Source organism: Callithrix jacchus, chromosome 4 (genome assembly GCF_049354715.1).
Source record: "Callithrix jacchus isolate 240 chromosome 4, calJac240_pri, whole genome shotgun sequence".
NCBI classification, from domain to species: domain Eukaryota; kingdom Metazoa; phylum Chordata; class Mammalia; order Primates; family Cebidae; genus Callithrix; species Callithrix jacchus.
In genome coordinates, this window is record NC_133505.1 from 43,611,432 (window position 1) to 43,631,312 (window position 19,881).

The 19,881-nt window shown below is 43.8% G+C and overlaps 2 protein-coding genes across 19 annotated transcripts in view; both read left to right on the forward strand.

The window, feature by feature from the left end:
* Positions 1–19,881, forward strand: part of PPARD (peroxisome proliferator activated receptor delta) — a 135,254-nt gene that overhangs the window by 21,670 nt on the left and 93,703 nt on the right. For 13 of the 14 annotated variants that reach the window (XM_078369046.1, XM_078369045.1, XM_078369041.1 and 10 more), the window contains exon 1: positions 18,415–18,504. The exons of the other annotated variant lie outside the window; for it this stretch is intronic. The gene's annotated coding sequence lies outside the window, so the exon portion shown is untranslated. Of the gene's footprint in view, positions 1–18,414; positions 18,505–19,881 lie in introns of those variants that run through there. 14 annotated transcript variants of the gene reach the window in all.
* Positions 1–19,881, forward strand: part of LOC118151061 (keratin, type II cytoskeletal 8) — a 100,114-nt gene that overhangs the window by 21,670 nt on the left and 58,563 nt on the right. For 4 of the 5 annotated variants that reach the window (XM_078369039.1, XM_078369040.1, XM_078369035.1 and 1 more), the window contains exon 1: positions 18,415–18,504. The exons of the other annotated variant lie outside the window; for it this stretch is intronic. The gene's annotated coding sequence lies outside the window, so the exon portion shown is untranslated. Of the gene's footprint in view, positions 1–18,414; positions 18,505–19,881 lie in introns of those variants that run through there. 5 annotated transcript variants of the gene reach the window in all.

A 19,881-nucleotide genomic window follows, 5' to 3' on the forward strand; every position in this document is an offset into this window, starting at 1 on the left:
GCTATGGTGAAATTAGACTTACTTTCTTACATCTTCAGGCTGTCTCATAAAGTATTTGAGACTCTAGGTTTTTAGCAATAAACTTGCTGATGCAGCTGAGTTATAATATGGCAGAATGGATTTGGGCACTAGTGTTATGCTTGAAATGTAACAATGCGGTTGGTTTCTAAAGGAGTAGTTGGTGACATGGTGAAATCACTGGTTGCCCCGATAGGATAAGGCCACCAGCCCCTGTGATCTAGCCATGTTGATAAGGATAAGGATTCCACCCAGCTGTTTTCTTTAGGGAAAACCTGGCTATCTCCCTATAAGAGCCTAAAGAAACAGTACAAGCAGCCACCATTGCACCAGCCAGGACTGCTCCTGGAAATGCCATCTCCCACTGGGCAATAAAGGACTCCACTTTTCTCAGGATCTGCCTGTGCCCAACCCTTATCTAGAACAGAAAGAAACCATAACCCATAATTTCCCCCGAGGATTCCAACACCTCCCCACTCACTCCCCTATGAGTCTCAGGAAGACAGGTTTGTTTTCCTGTGAGAATCCGTGTCTCTTTGCAAAAGGTCTGTTTTCCCAAAAGAAAAGGAATTTGCTTCAGTTCTGCTTCTGGAACTAGAAAGCCAGGTCTTCACCAAACTAATGTACAAAGGGATAAAGTCACAGTTGCCATGACCTCAAACTGACATCAACAGATACTTACTGGGTATAGGACGTTGTGCTAGCTGCCGTGAGGGAAGAAGAATGGATATCTTTCCAAAGATCTTAAAAGATACACACTCATTTTCCATTAAAAACTAATTACTTGGCCAAGCATGGTGGTTCATGCCTGTAATCCCAGCACTTTGAGAGGCCGAGACAGGAAGATCCCTTGAGCCCAGTTCAAGACCAGCCTGGGCAACATGGTGAAACCCCATCTTTACAAAAAATACAAAATTTAGCCAGACTTGGTGACTTGTGCCTGTGGTCCCAGCTACTTCAGATGCTGGGATGGATGGATCACTTGATCCAGGGAGCTAGAGGTTGTAGTGAGCTGAGATTGTGCCACTGCACTCTATCCTGGATGACAGAACAAGGCCCTATCTCAAAAAACAAAATATACTAAGCACTGAGCTCTGTGAGGTTGTCAGTATCATCAAGAGGCTTAGCTTTGTATGAGCTCCATTCTGAGAACCTGGGAGGGTTGAGTCTGTGCCAATATCCTGCTGTGCCGCGGGATGGAGCCAAGCCTTGACCTTTTGGGTTGCCACCAGAATAAAGCTGCAGATAGAAAATGGGGGGAAGGGGGGAGTGGAAGAAGGAATCTCAGAGGGGAAGAAAGGACCTCCAGCTTCAAATTGAGACAATTTTACAAGAAACGTAATGAAGGCTATGCACCACATTCAGGTGTATTCCAGATCAGGGGTTGGCAAACCGTGACCCACCCCAGCTTTTGTATGTACCGTTTGATGGGAAGGCAGCCACAATTCATTTTTTTCTTGTTATCTATGATGCTTTTGTGCTTCAGAAGTAGAGCTGAGCAGTTATGATACATACTGTATGGCCCAAAAGTTAAAACTATTTACCATCTGGTCCTTCACAGAAAACGTTTACCAACCTTTGGTTTCGAACATGAACAAGAGTTCTGCCAGTCTGACGTGTACTTTTGATCAGACGAGTAAGGTTACTCCTGGGATTTCCAGCTGTTTCCTTCCTACCTATTCCCCCTCATTGAAATTGCCTGTAATTCCCCCAGCTCCACTGTCCTGTAACATTAGGCCGAGAGATGGAAGGCTGTGTGCACTTGGAGCTACACACATCTGTGCAGTGGGTTACATGAAGGGGAGATTAATACCAGCTTCCTCTTTTTAAGACAGGGTCTTGCTCTGTCACCCAGGCTGGAGTGCAACGGCATAATCATGGCTCATTATAGCCTCAAACTCCTGGGCTCAAGCAATCCTCCCACCTCAATCTCCCGAGTAGCTAGGACTACAGGCATGCACCACCATACTGGGATAATTTTTAAATTTTTTTCTAGAGACAAGGTCTCACTGTGTTGCTCAGGCTGGTCTGGAACTCCTGAGCTCAAACAATCCTTCTGCCTTGGCCTCCCAAAGTGCAGGTATACAGGTATGGGCCACCGTGCCTGGCCAACACCAGCTTCTTTAGAAATGAAAGACCATGTGAATACATGTTAAGAAAAGCAGTTTCCTGTATTCTTCTGTAAACATTGAGAATTTATTTTATTTTTCCTCCAATGGCCTATGTGTTTGATCAATAATCACAGTAATTTTCATAACATTGTATGGTTTGGCATGACATAAGTAAAAATAAACCCAGAAGCCATCATTCTCAGCAAATTAACACAGGCACAGAAAACCAAACACCGTATGTTCTCACTTAGAAGTGGAAGTTGAACGAAGAGAACAGATGGACACAGAGAGGGGACCAACACACACCGGGGCCTGTCGGAGGTAGGGGGCGAGGGGAGGGAGAGCATTGGGACAAATAGTATTGTAACCGAGGTTTAAAACCTAGATGATGGGTTGACAGGTACACCACACCACCACGGCACACATGTATCTATGTAACAAACCTACACATTCTGCACTTGTATTCCAGAACTTAAAATAAAAATAGCTAACATGTATTGAGCTCTTACTAAATGTCAGTCCCCATTCTAAGAGTTTTATGTGAGCTGTCCTATTGAATCCTCATTATTGCCGCAAGAGATAAGGACTCTCATCACCGTCATTTTACAGATGAGCAAACTGGGGAGGAGAGGGGTTAAGTAATTTGCCCATGGTCAGACACACAGTAAGTAGAGAAGCAGGGTTTCAAACCGCTCCTGCGCCATGACCTTGGCCACTACATTCTGTACCGCTTGCCTCAAGAAATGTGAAAATAAACAACTAAAAAATCTAATTGGGAAGTAAATTCTCATCAGACATTCAACATTTAAGTATTTGTCAAGTGCTAATACCAAATGCTAATATGGAAGGACAATGTTAATTTTTATCTACATTGATCTATGATTTTTCAGATAAATATCTTGAAACTACATTTTTAAAACCTGTAACTTTTAGTAATTTCTATTCTCTTCTGGGTCTTTATTGGACTTTGATTTCTTTCTTTTTTATTGGGAAGCGTTTCTACGTCATTCTTATCAAACTCAACTATATAAGATTATCATAAACTAGTGATTTTCTTCTCATTACATCTGAAACGCAGACAGTGAGAAGAAGCAAGACAACTACAATCTTTGTTTTTATATTTTATTTAACTATATTTGCCAAGATACTTGCAAAGCCTGTGGAGGTCTAGGAACAGCATCTCCAGTCAACAATGTTTCTTTTCTTGCGCTTCAATCTCTAGTGATTGATCAGGGGCCTCCAAGTAGCAAGTTCTTCTTTGTTTGGGGAAGGGATCAGTGAACAATGTAACTCATTCCTGACATTTCAGTTAACAACTTTGAAAGAAAAGGTTTTTAAAATCCAATGAAACTCCTAAAAAATAATTGACTTTGCTTCTGCCCCCATGTTCTCCTCCAAAGAATCACACCTGAAAGTTTCCAATGATTCCACCAGCGAATTTCCCTCCTGTTTTAATTAACATTGTAGGGTGGAGGTCCTATATGCTGGAGACTTTTATATCTGTGTTTGATGTTACAACAAATAGAATTTGAAAATATATATATATTTTTTTTGAGACGGAGTCTTGCTCTGTTACCAGGCTGGAGCACAGTGGCACAGTCTTGGCTCACTGCAACCTCCGCTTCCTGGGTTCAAGCAATTCTTCTGCCTCAGCCTCTCAAATAGCGGGGACTACAGGCGGGTGCCAAATGCCTGGCTAATTTTTGTATTTTTAGTAGAGCTAGGGCTTCTCCATGTTGACCAGGCTGGTCTTGAACTCCTGACCTCAGGTGATCCATCTGCTTTGGCCTCCCAAAGTGCTGGGATTACAGGCATGAGCCACTTTGCCCAGCCAGATTCAATGCACTCTCTATTAACATACCATTGGCATTCTTCATGCAAATAGCAAAAAATGACCGGGTGCATGGTGGCTCATGTCTGTAATCCCAGCACTTTGGGAGGCCGAGGTGGATGGATCACTTGAGGTCAGGAGTTCAAGAGCAGCCTGGCCAACATGGTGAAACCCTGTCTCTACTAAAAATACAGAAATTAGCCAGGCATGATGGCGTGCCTGCTTGTAGTCCCAGCTACTTGGGAAGCTGAGGTGGGAGAATCACTTGAACCCAGGAGGTGGAGGTTGCAGTGAGCTGAGATTGTGCCACTGCACTCCAGCCTGGGCAACAGGGTGAGACTCCAGTTGCCCCCCCCACCAACCCCCCGTCAAAGAAAAAAGAGAAAGATATATTGTTCAGCATGGTGACTATAATTAATGAAGAAATATATTGAAAAATACAGACTAGTTCGAAGGTAGTGAGTTATCGCAACTGGTTGTTGAGTCAATTGTGAATTGAATTTTTTGTTCTACTCTTTCCCTGCTTCTTACTGCTGCATTTGACTAGTCTTAAAGAGAAGGAAAAAGGAAAAATAAAGAAAAATACATAGAGGACATTCAGTGTTTCCACTACAAAAATGAAAAATAACTGTGAAGTAGTGCTTTTGATGATTCACCAATGAATGTATACTTGAAATGTTATGTTTCAAAAAGCAAAAACACAAAAAAGAAATGTTGTACATGATAAATACATATAGTTTTTTTCTGTCAGTTTGAAACATTTAGAAATTAAAGAATAGATAATGTGAAACACAAAGCTATTTATTTAGGTAGTTTAAAATTTTTTAGTAGCCAAATTAAAGAACCAACTCAAGAGACTGGTGAAATTAATAATCTATCTTTCTTTCTTTCTTTCTTTCTTTCTTTCTTTCTTTCTTTCTTTCGAGTTTCTTTCTTTCTTTCGGAGTTTCTTTCTTGTTACCCAGGTTGGAGTGCAATGGCATGATCTCGGCTCACCGCAACCTCCACCTCCTGGATTCAGGCAATTCTCCTGCCTCATCCTCCTGAGTAGCTGGTATTACAGGCACACACCACCATGCCCAGCTAATTTTTTGTATTTTTAGTAGAGACAGGGTTTCACCATGTTGACCAGGATGGTCTTGATCTCTTGACCTAGTGATCTACCCGCCTCGGCCTCCCAAAGTGCTGGGATTACAGGCATGAGCCACCGTGCCTGGCCCAATAATGTTTCTTACTTAACCTAATATCTGTGATGGACTGAATTTGCATTCTTTTCCCTTGCCAAATTCATATGTTGAAACCCTCACACCCAATGCGATAGTTTTAGGATGTGGGTCTTTAGAGAGGTGATTAGGATTAGGTGAGGTCATCAGGGTAGAGTCCTTATGAATGGAATTGGTAACCTTACAAGAGTCACAAGGGAGCTTGATTCCTCTCTCTGCCCTCTCCCATGTGAAGATATGACTTCTGGGCAGTGTGCAGCCCAGAAGAGGGTCCTCACCAGAACCCAACCATGCTGACATCTTGATCTTGGACTTCTGGCTTCTAAAACTGTGAGAAATAACTGTGTGTTGTTATAAACTACTCAGTCTCTGATATGTTGTTAGCAGCCCAATCTAAGACAATATCCAAGGCATTATTCCAACATGTAATCAATATAAAAATTAATCACTTTCATTTTACATCAAGTCTTTGAAATACAGTGTGTATTTTTTCTATTTTTTTTTTCTTTTATGGCTGCCCCCTCACCTGCAGATTGTGGGGGATCCTTATTTTGAGGGCTATTCAGATTGTACCTTAAAGCAGATTTAAAATTTTTTTTAATTGTGGTGAAATATGCATAACATAAAATTTATCATCTTGACTTGTCAATGTATCACATTTGGTCTTAGCCAAAAGGCTGAGAAGCAATAGACTTTTAAATGTATCAGTGGTATTAAGTTCATTCATAGTTTTGTGTAACCATCATTATTCATCTCCAGAACTCTTCATTTTATAACCTCAAACTCCGTACCCATTAAATAACAGTAACTCCTCACTCTCCCTTCCCTCAGGCAACCACCATTCTGCTTTCAATGTGGTGTGTATTTTATCCTTACATCACATCTTAGTCAAGGCTAGCAATGCTCACTCAATAGCCGCATGTGGCTAGTGTTGGACAGCGTTGGTCTAAAAGATGCACAGGTTTAGGGAAGACATAATTAGTTTGTCCTGTATAGGCTTCTTCTATTATAGTTTTGGTCAACGTCACTGGAAGGGCAGAAATCATATCATCCAGGGTTTGGACCTAACCACACCTTATCTGTTCTCTTGGCTGCAGGTTAAGTAGAGAGCATGCTCATAAGCACATGATTCTGACACCTCTCTCCCCACTAGGGGCATTCGGTCAGGGACCCTTTAGCAAACAACTGCCTGTAACAATGGTGAAGGAAAGGAACTGGGGGCAGAAGTGTATTAAGAAAATTTCAGAATGTTCAAACGGGGGAAAAACGGGAAACTTCTACTTTTATGATCAGAAATCCTCAAGGGAAAGATGGTTCAGAAAGGTTGGGAAGCTCTAAAGTGTAAGAATCAGACAACACAGTCACCAGTGATTCCAGTGAAGAAAATGAGAAGTAGCTCATGAAATTTATATGATGCCTAAGGCTGATTTGACCATTTTGGTTCCAAAATGATAAATATAGAAGGGTACTGCATTAGTCTTCTGGGGCTACTGTAGCAAAATACCACAGAATGTGTGGTTTAAACAGAAATTTATTTTCTTGCAGTTCTGGAGGATGGAAATCCAATATCCAGGCTAGTTTGATTTCTGGTGAGGGCTCTCTTCTTGGCTTGCAGACAGCAGCCTTCTTCCTGTTTCCACATTTGACCTCTTTTTGCATGCCTTGTAGAAGAGAATGTGAGCACGTTCTCTGCTTTATCTTCTTTTAAAATTTATTTTTATATTTTGTGATGATGGGGTCTCAGTATGTTGCCCAGGCTGATCTCAAACTCCAAGACATAAGTGATCCGCTGGCCTTAGCTTCCCAAAGTGTTGGGGTTACAGGTGTGAACTGCTGTGCTCAGCCTGCTGTCTCTTTTTATAGGGGCACTACTTTTATCATACCAGCAACGAACCCATATGACCTCATCTGACCTCCCGGTCCTCATCTCCAAATGCCTTCACATTGTGGGGTTTAGGCTTTTAACAGAAGAATTTTGTGGGGCCAAGATTTAGTCCCATTGCACTACAGATGAATAGCGTGAACCCATATGAGTGTTAGGAAGCAAATTATGATCCTCAAGGAACTGAGGCTTGGAAAAATTACAAAGGAAAACACAAAAGGCTTCTTCCTTTACATTCAGTACAAGGAGAGGACAAAAACAGGTTGCATTAAAAAAATTAATGACCTTGAAAGCCTTGGCAAGCTCTGGAAGCCTGGCAACTTGGGCTGAAAATCCAGGTCTAATACCTTTGCTATAACATAATACCACCTCCTCATAGGGTTCCATGTTTCAGAGATAGAAGGCTAAGTCATCCTGTGTTTCTGAATTAGTTGCTATGTAAAATTTATTCACTAACATGAGTCTGTTAACTGAGAAGTTAAAGTAGCATGTTTATTTTTATAAACTCCTGTCCTCGGGGCCCTTGGCTTGGCTCACTGTTTAGCATTGTATCTACCTGGCTCATGCCAGGAACATGGCAGTGGTTCTTGATTTTCCTTTTCTTCTTTCCTCCTAAGTTGAATCCATCTCTGAAGCATCTCAAATCTGTCCATTATTTTTTCACCATCTCTTCTGTCGAGGTCAGATGCTCGTTAAGTCTGTTGATTCTACTACTTTTTTAAATTTTTTTTTTTTTTTTTTTGATACAGAGTCTCACTTTGTCTCCAGGCTGGAGTGCAGTGGTGCAATCTCAGCTCACTGCAACATTTGACTCCCTGGTTCAATCTGTTCTCCTGCCTCAGCCTCCTGAGTAGCTGGGATTACAGCCATCTGCCACCATGCCCAGCTAATTTTTGTATTTTTAGTAGAGACCATGTTGGCCAGGCTGATCTTGAACTCCTGACTTCCAGTGATCCACCCACCTCTGCCTCCCAAAGTGCTGGGATTACATGTGAGCCACCATGCCTGGCCAACACTACTACTTTTATAGCTTAAATTTCTATTTTCAAGTCTTATTGAAAGGAAATATGCAATTTAAGAATTTTAACATCTACTATCTGCAGTACTTCCTGCAAATGCTTTCTAAAACCTTTCTAATATGTGTTCTGTAAAACTCTTTCTTTCATATCCATTATTGACTTCTGCAGATCCACATCTTCATTTGAATATTGAGGAATCAAACCAAGAGTTTATGGTGAAAAGTGAAGAACTCTGCGACTCCCTCATGAATTGCCACTGGCAGCCGCTGGATACAGTTGACTCAGAAATTCCAGATGACACCCCAAAGTGAAGCAAGATGTTCATTAAGCTCCCCAGTTATCATATTAATTGTGTCTTCTTTTGTTTAGGGAAAAAAGTAGTTCTCCCAGGAAGGTACTGGATTCTGTATATGAAAACTAGCATCCAGGGCTTCCGTGTGATTGACATAAGAGAACATTAATGTAAATAAACTTCACCAGCACATCTGTTCCTGGAAGTGTGTTATATTAGTTAAGTTTCAGAAGAGCTCATGTGGTGATCATGGTAGAACAAGCTGTGCTACAAAACCCTCGGAAAATAGGTTTAATATGAGGTGGGTTTGAGCTAAACTGATTATGGCATTGCCTACTATGATATGATTTGCTGCTTTCTGTAACTTCAAACTCTCTTAGAAATTATATCCATAGGCAATGTAAGGTTCCTTGCTTCTGTCTTGTCTAGAAAATGTTAGTTAGAACTGGATGCTTGATCTCCATTTCCTGGCCCCATGAGAGAGAGCTAGAGGTGGTGGTAAAGACTCAATTGAACAGAAAGATTCCTAAGCATCAGGCTGGGCGTGGTGGCTCACACCTGTAATTCCAGCACTTTGGGAGGCTGAGGTGGGAGGATCAGCTGAGGTTGGGAGATCGATATCAGCCTGACCGACATGGAAAAACCCTGTCTTTACTAAAAATACAAAAATTAGCTGGGTATGGTGGCACATGCCTATAATCCCAACTACTCAGGGGGCTGGGGCAGGAGAATCGCTTGAACCCAGGAGGTAGAGGTTGAAATGAGCTGAGATTGTACCATGGCACACCAGCTTGGGCAACAAAGTGAAATTCTGTCTCAAAAACAACAAAAACAAATCAACAACAAAAAAGCATGGAAAAGGTTTGCTTGATCCAAACAACCTGTCAACTTTTTAAGATAGAGGAATTAGGCCCTCACAAAAGCCAGCCAATGTGTATATTGACTGTGTTCCTTATAAGATTTTTTTTTTTTTTTTGTCCTGAAATAATCATTGTGTCCTGATACTTAAGTGACCCCAGGGACTGATCTGACTGAGTTGACCACTAGAAGGCTGATTGCTTAGAAGGAAGTTGATCAGACTGTGGGCAAAGGCAATCTGACATCTCTTCTGCTCTGAAGGTGCTTGACAGATGCTAATCCTTGCGTTAACCAGGTTCAAAGACCTGAAACCTGGGTGGAGAGCCAGGTGGGCTGAAGCCACTGTAAAGAAGCTTCTTCTGCCCCGTGGTTTCTCAACCTTGGCACTATTGCCATTTGGGGCTGGACGCATCTTTGCTGTGGGAGACTGTCTTGCACGTTGTCCTGACCTCTACTGCTAGATGCCAGAGGCACCCTGCCCTCCAGTGGTGACAACCAAAATGTCTCTAGACATTGCCAAATGTTCCCTAGGGACAAAATTGTCCCCCCCCCCCCCACACACACACACACAATTGAAAACCACTGGAATAGGGCAATGTTTTCAAACTAGGGTGTATCAGAATCTCCTAGAAGGCTTGTTGAAACACAGATTCTTGTGCACCATCCTGAGTTTGATTCAATAAGTTTTGGGTGGAACCTGACGATTTTCAACTCTCTAAAAAGTTTCTGGATAACAACACTCTGAAAACCACTGGCACAGGGATATTCTCAACTAGTTCAGCTTACTTCTACCTAGAACAGAGGGTGAAGTTCTGCTTTCACTCTTCCCTCCTTAATACAAGCTGTGCAAGTCCCTACTTTCCTGCAAGGCCTGGCTTCATCAGCCTTCCTCCTCTAGCCATATGTTTTGGGGACCAGCACTATATTCGGCTCCAGGGAATGGCTCTCATAGCATCTGAGTCATGTGTAGTAATCCCATTCTTGTTGCCAGTGATCAGTGAAGACATCTGATAAAATTCTGGCTAACAAGATGTGAGGTGATGTTTTATCTCATTTTTAAAAGGAGGAACAAAAAAAGAGACAGCTGCGGTCTCGTACGGAGCATTAGTTTTAGATGTGATGCCTGGTACTGTGGCAGACATATTGTGACTATCAGGAAAACAATCTTAGGGTAGTGCTGATGCACCTGGGATGGCAGTGAAGCATGATGGAAAGACCCTGGGTCCATGATAATGGCTTTGAAGCTGTTGAATTAGCCAACCCTGGATTCTCTCTTATCTGGACTTAGGTGTAATCCACTCTGAATTTTTGTTATTTCTAGCAAAGTATCCTGACTATAGCATGGATAGATACAGATAGCATGTGTGTAGAGCTGTGCTGTCTGATATCACAGCCACTAGCCACATATGGCTATTGAATTTCTATTTAAGCAAAATTAAAACTTTGCTTTTCCTTTTGCACTAGGTAAGTTGCAAGCGTTCAGTAGCCACACGTTGCTAGGGGCTACCGTATTGCGTAGCACTGGTCTTACCTATAAGACCTGTAAGACCAGTGCTACGCAATACGGTAGCCCCTAGCAACATGGTAGCCCTGAGATTAGGTTAGGTGGATTCTCAATTTTTCTTCACACTCTTTTTTTAATTGTTCCCCCTCTATAAGATTTTAATTCCATATTTATTATATATGCTCTATGCCTGTTCCTTACACATTGGAAAAAGTAAGACTTATCCCCTCTCTATTCCTCCAGAACCAATTTTCACCTCCTTGGAGGTTGATACTGTTTCCTGTTGCAAATACATGGCTAGTGTGGTAGTCATAAGTAAGTTTAGGCAGGGATTTTAGGTCACTGTAAAGAATTTGGATTTTATTAAAATTAGGAGACAATGAAAGAATTTTAAGCATAGGATTGGCATGGTCAGTTTTGCCTTTAGAAAGTTACTTGAAAGGCAGAGGGGCCAAGATAGCTGATTAGAAGCAGCTGCAGTGCTCATGGAGAGGAATGAAAGTGGCGAGTGAATTTAGCACCTTCAACTTAAATATCCAGGTTCTTGCATTGGGACTGATTAGGAAAACAACTTGACCCACAGAGAACAAAGAAAAGGGTGGGGTGATGACCCAATTGGGAACATCTGCTCCCAGCCAAGGGAAGTGGTGAGTGTGAGTGGTGCAACCCCACTCATGAAACCACACTTCCCCCATGGATCTTTGCAACCTGCAGATCAGGAGATCCCCTTGTGAGCTCATACCACCAGGAGCCTTTTAAACATATGAATGTATGCTGATGCTTTCATTTTGTCCTGAGCTCCCTCATCACACCCTAAATCCAGATCTTCTTAATCAAGCTTCATCAAGTTCTGCATGCCATGTTATATGCTGCCCTACCAAACTGAGTTTAACAATGCTGCCCCAAACCTTAGAATCATTATCTAACTGCTAACTTCTATTCATTCTCGTCAAGCCTTATTGTGTGATGCTATGCCCCTTACGGACATACACACTGTATGTCATTCATTCTAAAATTCTACTAAATGTAAGTTCCATAATTTCTTGTACCACTAAGAAATATAAAACCTTGCCAATTAAACTATGACAATACTTTGTTTAACCACTTATAATTTTTATTTTAAAAATTTATAGGGGCCCTTTTAGACCAGGGATTTGCAAACTATAGCTCATGGTCCAAATCCAACCACCTTGGATTTAAATAATGCTTAATGAGAGGTAGCCAAGCTCACTGGTTTCCCTTTTGGCTGCTTTTGCACTACAATGGGAGAGGCGAATTGCTGGGACAAAGATAGGATGGCCTTCAGAGGCAGAACTATTTATCTGGCCAACCCCTGCTCTTGCTTCATTTAGACACTTTTTAAAAAAAATCACACTGACCAGGCCAAATGGTTCACACCTGTCATCCCAGCACTTTGGGTGGCCAAGGTAGGCAGACTGCCTGAGCTCAGGAGTTCAAAACCAGCCTGGGCAACATGGCAAAACCCTGTCTTTGCTAAAAATACAAAAAATTAGCTGGGTGTGGTGGCAGTGCCTGTAGTCCCAGCTACTCGGGAGGAGAGGCAGGAGAATCACTTGAACCCAGGAGGCGGAGGTTGCAGTGAGCCGAGATTACACCACTGCACTCCAGCCTGGGTGACAGAGCAAGACTCTGTCTCAAAAATAATAAATGAAAATTAAAAATCAAATTTATTTTATTTACACACAAGATTGTTATAAATGAAATAAACTGGTCATTTCTTTACAATGAATATGCAAGAAAATACGGATTTGTGGTCATTTCTCTAAAAACAAATATGGGCTCCACTAAACTCAAATTTTGGCTCTGCTGATTTGTTTTCTGTACCCTTTTCACTGCCAAATCATCATGTCATCTTTTTGAAAATATTTTAAATAGGATCAGCAATAAAGACTGGGCTTCTCATTTGGGATCACTGCTAGGGCTGAATCCTCTGACAGTTCTGTAGGTTAGAAAAAAACATTTTTTCCTATACCCTTCGGAGTTTTTAGTGCCCTCCCCCACCATAATGGAAAACATTAACGAGAGAAAAGCTGACATTTATTAACATGTGTACATACCCAGACCCAGAAGATACCCAGGGAAAAATGAGTGACTCTCATAGAGGTGGCTTAGAACTCAGGCTTTAACACCTGTGACCTTCATCTCAAAGGAGATTGAGGGAGGCAAGTTATGGAGAGGTGACTAGGAAAAGCACAGTAAACACGGGTAAGGTTTATCACGCAAATTTAAAAATCAGTCCCTTCTCTATTGATGAGCATCTTTATTGATTTAATGGACAGTTCAGTGGCATTAAGTATATTCATGTTGTTGGCTACCATCACCACCATCCATCTCCAGAACTTTTCATCTTTCCAAACTGAAACTTTGTACCCATTGAATAATAACTCCCCATTCCCCTTCTCCTCCCATCTTCTCGCAGCCACCATTCTGTCTCTATAGATTTGTTTATTCTGGACATTTCATATAAATGGAACCATATAATATGTGATCTTTAATGTCTGGCTTATTGCACGTAACAATGTTTTCAAGGTTCATCCATGTCGTGGCATGTGTCAGAATTCTTTTTCAGGATGGATCATATTCTATCGAATGTATGTGCACCACCTTCTGTTTATCCATTTGTCCGTTTGGGTTGCTTCCACCTTTTGGCTATTGTGAATAATGCTGCTATAAATACATTAGGTTTTCAAAGCAAGTTAGGTTTTTAAGGCAAAGTAATGGCTGAGGGTTACATTCTGTTAGCAGATCATCTTTTATAAACAGGCTCAAGCCCCAGGAAGACAGTGTTCCACTGGCTGCTTCTTGGAGGCCAATTCTTCCATTAAGAGGTGAGACTAATTTTCACAAAGCTCTCAAAATTCAAAGAGCTTGGTTAAACCTTTTCCCCAGAATACTAAGGCTCGTGGCTCTATACTTACATAAGTGTTCAATCATTTAGTGGTTCTTGGCACAGCAAGAAAGAACTATTCTGCTTTAAGGTGACTTTCTGTTCTTACTTACATATCAAACAGCTGACAGCCTAGCTAGGCAACATGGCGAGACCCCATCTCTACAAAAAAGTACAAAAAAAATTAGCAGGGCATGATGGCATGCACCTGTAGTTCCAGCTACTTGGGGACTGAGGTGGGAGGATGGCTTGAGCCCAGGAGGTCAAGGTTGCAGTGAGCTGAGGTCATGCCACTGCACTGTAGCCTGGGTGACAAAGTGAGCCCCTGCCTTAAAAACAAACAAACAAAAAAGCTGGATCCCTCTTTCAATAAGGAAGACTGGGAAAACCACTAATTTCTGAAGGAACACTCCTTAATTAGGGCATTTTACAATACACATAACGTAATATTTAAGACTGATTAGAATGGGTTAGAGTAGGAGTTACATGAGGAGTTAAGAAACAGCCACTCATGGCTAAGGTGCCAACTGCAGTCAGTTGAACTTTCACGCCTTCCATGTTCACAGTGACCTGGGATGTTCTTCCCGCAGGCTCACAGGTGGTCCCCAGGTCTGCCACGTGTCCCAGGCAAGACCCCTGAGGAAAGTAGGACACATATTCCAAAATAAGAGTTATTAGTTTTTTTTATTGTTGATATTTTATATTTTCTTTGAAGTAGCTTTTACTCTTGAAGCAAATACCAGTCTGGTTCCACAGGGACTTCACTCTGGTTCAGAGTTTTCTCTCAAATCCTCAGTTCTAGGCATTCCACAGTAAGTGGGTAGGTCTCCAACTTTAACTTGTTAGCGAACATGCTAGAAGATTTATACAGCCACTTTAAATCCCCAGGGCCATAGACGCACATATCTCGCCAATAGTGGCCTGTAAGTCAACAAGAAGACAAAGTAAAACAATCACCAAAACTAAGACATCTTGCATCCTGAAGAGAGAGAGCATTCTGGATTCGTTCACCTCTGAGATAAGTGTTTATTGTGTAAGATACGCTGCTTCATTTGCAAATGATTCTGTCAGCTGCATTTATTTGCAAAAGCAGCAAGGATGAGTCTGAAATAGGATTTTGTGGGTGAATGCAAGTTTCAAGCTGAAAAGTTGTAGGAATATGTAGCACTAATTCATTCAATAAATAAGACAATGGCTATTCCTACTACCAGGTGACACTTCCTGGTGTCATCTTGATTTGCAAGGTCACTCAGGCATCTGATCACATCTGGAGAGGCATATGTAAGGAGGAGAATTTCCCTAAATACTAAAGTACAGAATAAAACATGTTATACGCCCCAGAAACCCGTGGAGTACTGTGGAAGTTAGGTCAAGAAGTAGAAATAAAGGCCTACATGAGGTAGTACGTTCTTTTTTTTGAGACGGAGTCTTGCTCTGTCACCTAGGCTGGATTGCAGTGGTGTGATCTCTGCTCACCACAACCTCTGCCTCCTAGGTTCAAGCAATTCTCCTGTCTCAGCCACCAGAGTAGCTGGAGTTACAGGCGCACACTACCATGCCTGACTAGTTTTTTTGTATTTTTAGTAGAGATGGGGTTTCACCACCTTGGCCGGGCTGGTCTTGAACTCCTGACCTCATGATGCACCCGCTTCAGTCTCCCAAAGTGCTGGGATTACAGGTGTCAGCCACCACGCCCTGCCATATTTATTTTTTATTAAGCTATACTTAGATATGATAAAATGCACAGCTTTTAGATATACAGTTCTCTGTGTTTTGAGGAATTTATACACCAAGTAACTACCATCCTAATCAACACCTAATTAACACATGAAACATTTCCATCACCTTGATAAAATATTTTTGTGCCACTTTAAGTTTTTTACATGGGCAGCCACTAATCTTTTTGTCATGACAGATTAGTTTTTCCTGCTCCAGGAATTCATGTAATGAAATTACATAGTATGTAGCCTTTTGTGTCTTTTTTCTTTTGTGCCACACAATGTTTTTGAAATTCATCCATGTTGTACATACAACATGTATGTCTGTGTATCTCGTTTGTTCCTTATTGCTGAAAAGTGTTCCCTTGTAGGAAATCATTACACACATTACAATATGTGACCTTCTGTGTCTAGTACCTCTCCCTACTGTGTAGAGGTGAACAGTCAAAAGAATTAGAATGGAAGCATGGAGAATAAACTCAGGATTCCAAAAATGGAATAGAAGAAGAAGCAGTATATTCTAGGACCTTGGCAGCAGCCAAAATGAACTATTTTGTGGACAACAAAGTCATCTGTAGGGACCTTAACACTGGGATATAAGCTGAGTCACAACCTGAGTGCCCAGTGATCTGTATAAACTAGAGCTATAGGATAGGCATCATTAGGAGATTTGGCTGGTGTATCTGTTTCCCTGGGAAGGACGGAACTTAAGCAACAAAGAGATAGGTTAAAGTGTCTCTCTTTCTGCCTGAAAAGCCAGAGGAATTTGTGTTTCCTCCAGTGAGGGTGGGACAGAGGACAGAATGGTGGGCGGGAAGGAGAAGTGGTGATTCTGGAGGAGGCCAGCGGGTCCAGGGCCAGTTAGAAAACCTCAGCTAGGGGTGTGAAAAGGACTTTTAAAAACTTCTGACCAGGAGCAGTGGCTCACGCCTATAATCCCAGCACTCTGAGAGGCAGATCACCTGAGATTTGCAGTTCACCTGAGACATGGAGAAACCCTGTCTCTACTAAAAATACAAAATTAGCTGGGTGTGGTGTCGGGTGCCTGTAATCCCAGCTACTTGGGAGGCTGAGTCAGGAGAATCGCTTGAACCCGGGAGGCGGAGGTTGCAGTGAGCCGAGATTGCGCCATTGCACTCCAGCCTGGGCAACAAGAACAAAACTCTGTCTCAAAAAATAAAAAAGGGAAGAAAAACTTCTGACGGGTAAGTTTAAACTGTTTGCTATCTATCATATGACCTGCCCCAGGGCCCAGAGGACCCTAATGTCTTTGTACTCATGAGTATTTTGTGTGGGAAGAGGTGCAGGCAGTCCTCAGGGAGAGCTGAGTTTCCTTTCCAGGCTTGTGAACCGTGGTACAGCAACAGCCTGGCAAAAGCAGAAACAGAGACAGAAATAATTAAGAGAATATAAACCCCCAGATAGTTGCAAAAATGTTAAGAGAGGGTCTTTGATTTCCACAGTCCATTTTGACCTCAATCTCAGAAGGCAAGGAGGTTGACATCTAAGTTAGAACTATAATGCACAATCATTTCAAAAAGTAGGGGAAAAAAAGAAAAAGAGAGAAGCAGACAGAATGAAAAAAAAAAATCATTCATCCCTCCGAGGCATGGTGGCTCACATCTGTAATCCCAGCACTTTGGGAGGCTAAGGTGGGAGGATAACTTGAGTTCAGGAGTTAAGACCAGCCTGGGCAACATGGCGAAAACCAGTCTCTACTAAAAATACAAAAAATTAGCCGGTTGTCGTGGTGCACCCCTGTAGTCCCAGCTACTCAAGAGGTTGAGGTGGGAGGATCACTCGAGGGAGGTAGAGGCTACAGTGATCGTGCCAGTGCACGCCAGCCGGGGCAACAGAGAGCCAACCGGTCTCAACAACAACAACAACAACAACAATTCACATCCAGACTGGGTGAGGTGGCTCACTTTGGGAGGCTGAGGCCGGCGATTCACGTGAGGTCAGGAGTTCAAGACCAGCCTGGCTGATATGGCGAAACTCTGTCTCTACTAAAAATACAAAAATTAGCTGGGTATGGTGGCGGGTGCCTGTAATCCCAGCTACTTGGAAAGCTGAGGCAGGAGAATCGCTTGAATCCCGGAGACGGAGGTTGCAGTGAGCTGATTGCACAATTGCAGGCAGGCAGGGGCAACAGAGTGAAATTGTGTCTCAAGAAAAAAATCACACATCCAAATAGCTAGGGTGTGGCCTGAGGAGCTTGTGGCCTACAGAAGGTGTCCCCAAAGGGGAGGGGCGGGGTAAGTTTTAATGATGATGGAGAGGAGGCATTGATCATATGCCTGAGTCAAGTTTTGTTCATCGCCAGATGAAAGCCAACTTCTTCCACCAGATTGCCTCCCAGCTGCTAGGTAGCATTTTGTGGTACATCTCAAGCGCCAGGTTGGGATAATAGGTCCCTTTCAGGTCTTAAAGACCTGGGTTAACAAGTGAGGACAGAATTGTCTACAACAATAGAGAAGATGTTACCTATTTTAGGTGAATAAGCGTATTACGTAAGCACATGGGAAGAAAGGTTAAGAAGTCTAAGACCGTTAAGTTTCCAGTTGTAGAAGCCTCTTGAAAGCGGAATACCCTTTTTTGAAAAGTACAGGCGGTATGATCTCCTCTAGTGGACCTAGCACTGGGTTAAGAGTCCCTCCAGACTCGTCACCGCAAGTCACGTATCTTTTCTAGGACTAAGTTTCTTCAATGGGAGATGAGGAGGTTGCACTAGATGACCTCGAAATTCCCTTCCAGCTTTAAATTCCGTCTTGTGACACTTGCTGGACTCGTTTTACTGGCCCTGGCGCTCCCCGGCTCCTCCCTTCCCTGCTGTGCCCGCATCCCGCACCAGAGGGCGCCGCAGGAGGGCCCGGGACAGCGTGCGGTGGGCGGAGAGGCAGAATCAGAGGAGCCTCCAGGAGGCGCGGTGATTGGCCGCCGCCGGGCGGAAGGGGGCGTGGGGAGGGAAGGGCCGAGCTGCGCGGTGACGTCGCGCCGGCGGGGGCGGGGCCGGGCCGCAGAGCGTGTGACGCTGCAGCCGCCGCGGAGCTGGGGATTAATGGGAAAAGTTTTGGCAGGAGCGGGAGGATTCTGCGGAGCCTGCGAGACGGCGGCAGTGGCGCCTTAGGCAGCCGGGACAGGTCAGTCCGAGTCGGGGGAAGCGGGTAGGCAAGCGGTGGCGGGAAGCGGCGGGCCCGGACCGAGGCAGCCCCCAGGACTGGGGCGCAAGGCCCGGCGGCGGGGAGCGGGGTGCGGGGTGCGGGGAGCGGCCGGGGTCCGCGAGCAGCGTCGCGGCGGCTTCCAGATGCTCCGGCGCGGTCCGATCAGCGGTCGTGCGTTGCAGTGCAGGCGCCCCGCCGCCTCTGTGCCCCCTGCCCTTGGACCCCCATAGCTGCTTGAGTGAGTACGAAACACTGGCCTCCGTCCACTCGACTCTGTGCCCCCTCTTGGACCTCGTGGCCCCGTCTCCTCCTACTTATGAGAACCCCGTCAGGCCCGGGGGGGCCACTCCCATTTTTCTCCCCTGTCTCTGACCTCTTTCTTCACCCCTTTCTGGTGTTCCCTAATCTGTTGCCCTATCTAGGGTCTTCTCGGGGATCTTTTCCTCTGTACCCCTTGTCTCTTGCCTTCATCCTCCCATCCTTGCTCTCCTTCCGCATCCCTGTCCCCTTCTTATTCTGTGTCCTAGTCCCTCCAATATTATGGATCCCCATCCTCTTCCCCAGGGTGTTACTAGACTTTTTCCAACTCCGTGCCTGCAGTCCCTGTCTCCCTAAGCCTCTCTTACCTTGGCTCCCTGAGAGGGCCTGTTTTTGCTCCTCTTTCCGATTTCCTTCCTAACAGCCCTGTCCCCTGCATTTCTGTCGTCCACCTTCTTTTCCCTCTCTGTTCCTTTCCTCTACTTCTGGGAGAAGCGTTAGCTTTCACTTGACTCTGCTTTCACTTGACCTGAGGTTGACATACCCATGGGGTGGGGTGGAGGTGTTCAGACCTTGATCGAATTAAGAGGCTGACTGACTCAAGGAAATAACAGATATATCTGTGTGGGAGAATTGACTTGGGTATTGCGTCAGAGATGATGTCCAGTTTGTGGGCCATTCTTCTCATCTCAGTTTTAATACTTCCCCTTTATGGGCCTGTTGACTTCCAGGAACCCTTGGGAAGAGACGGCGCTGAGTTGGATGTGTGCCACGGGAAGCTGGAGGCTTTGTCCAGTTCTTCTCCCCTTCCAGGAATCAGGGTTTTGTGTCTTTCCACTCTGGATGTATGGAATACGTTTATACCACGATACCCCAGCCTCTCTCTGCCCTCACTCCCACCCTCCACCCTGAGCTCCATCCCAAAGGGCTAAGAGCATTCTTCATAGCTGTGCTCCAGAAAATGTTTGTATTCCTCAACCTTTTTCCTCTGTGCTGGCTCCAGAACTTTTTTTTCCCTGTTTGAGTTTTGAAATAGATTGCCGGCCTGATAGCCCTGGGGCTGGCGGGCATCTGTCCCTTTTATTATTGGTGGCTTGA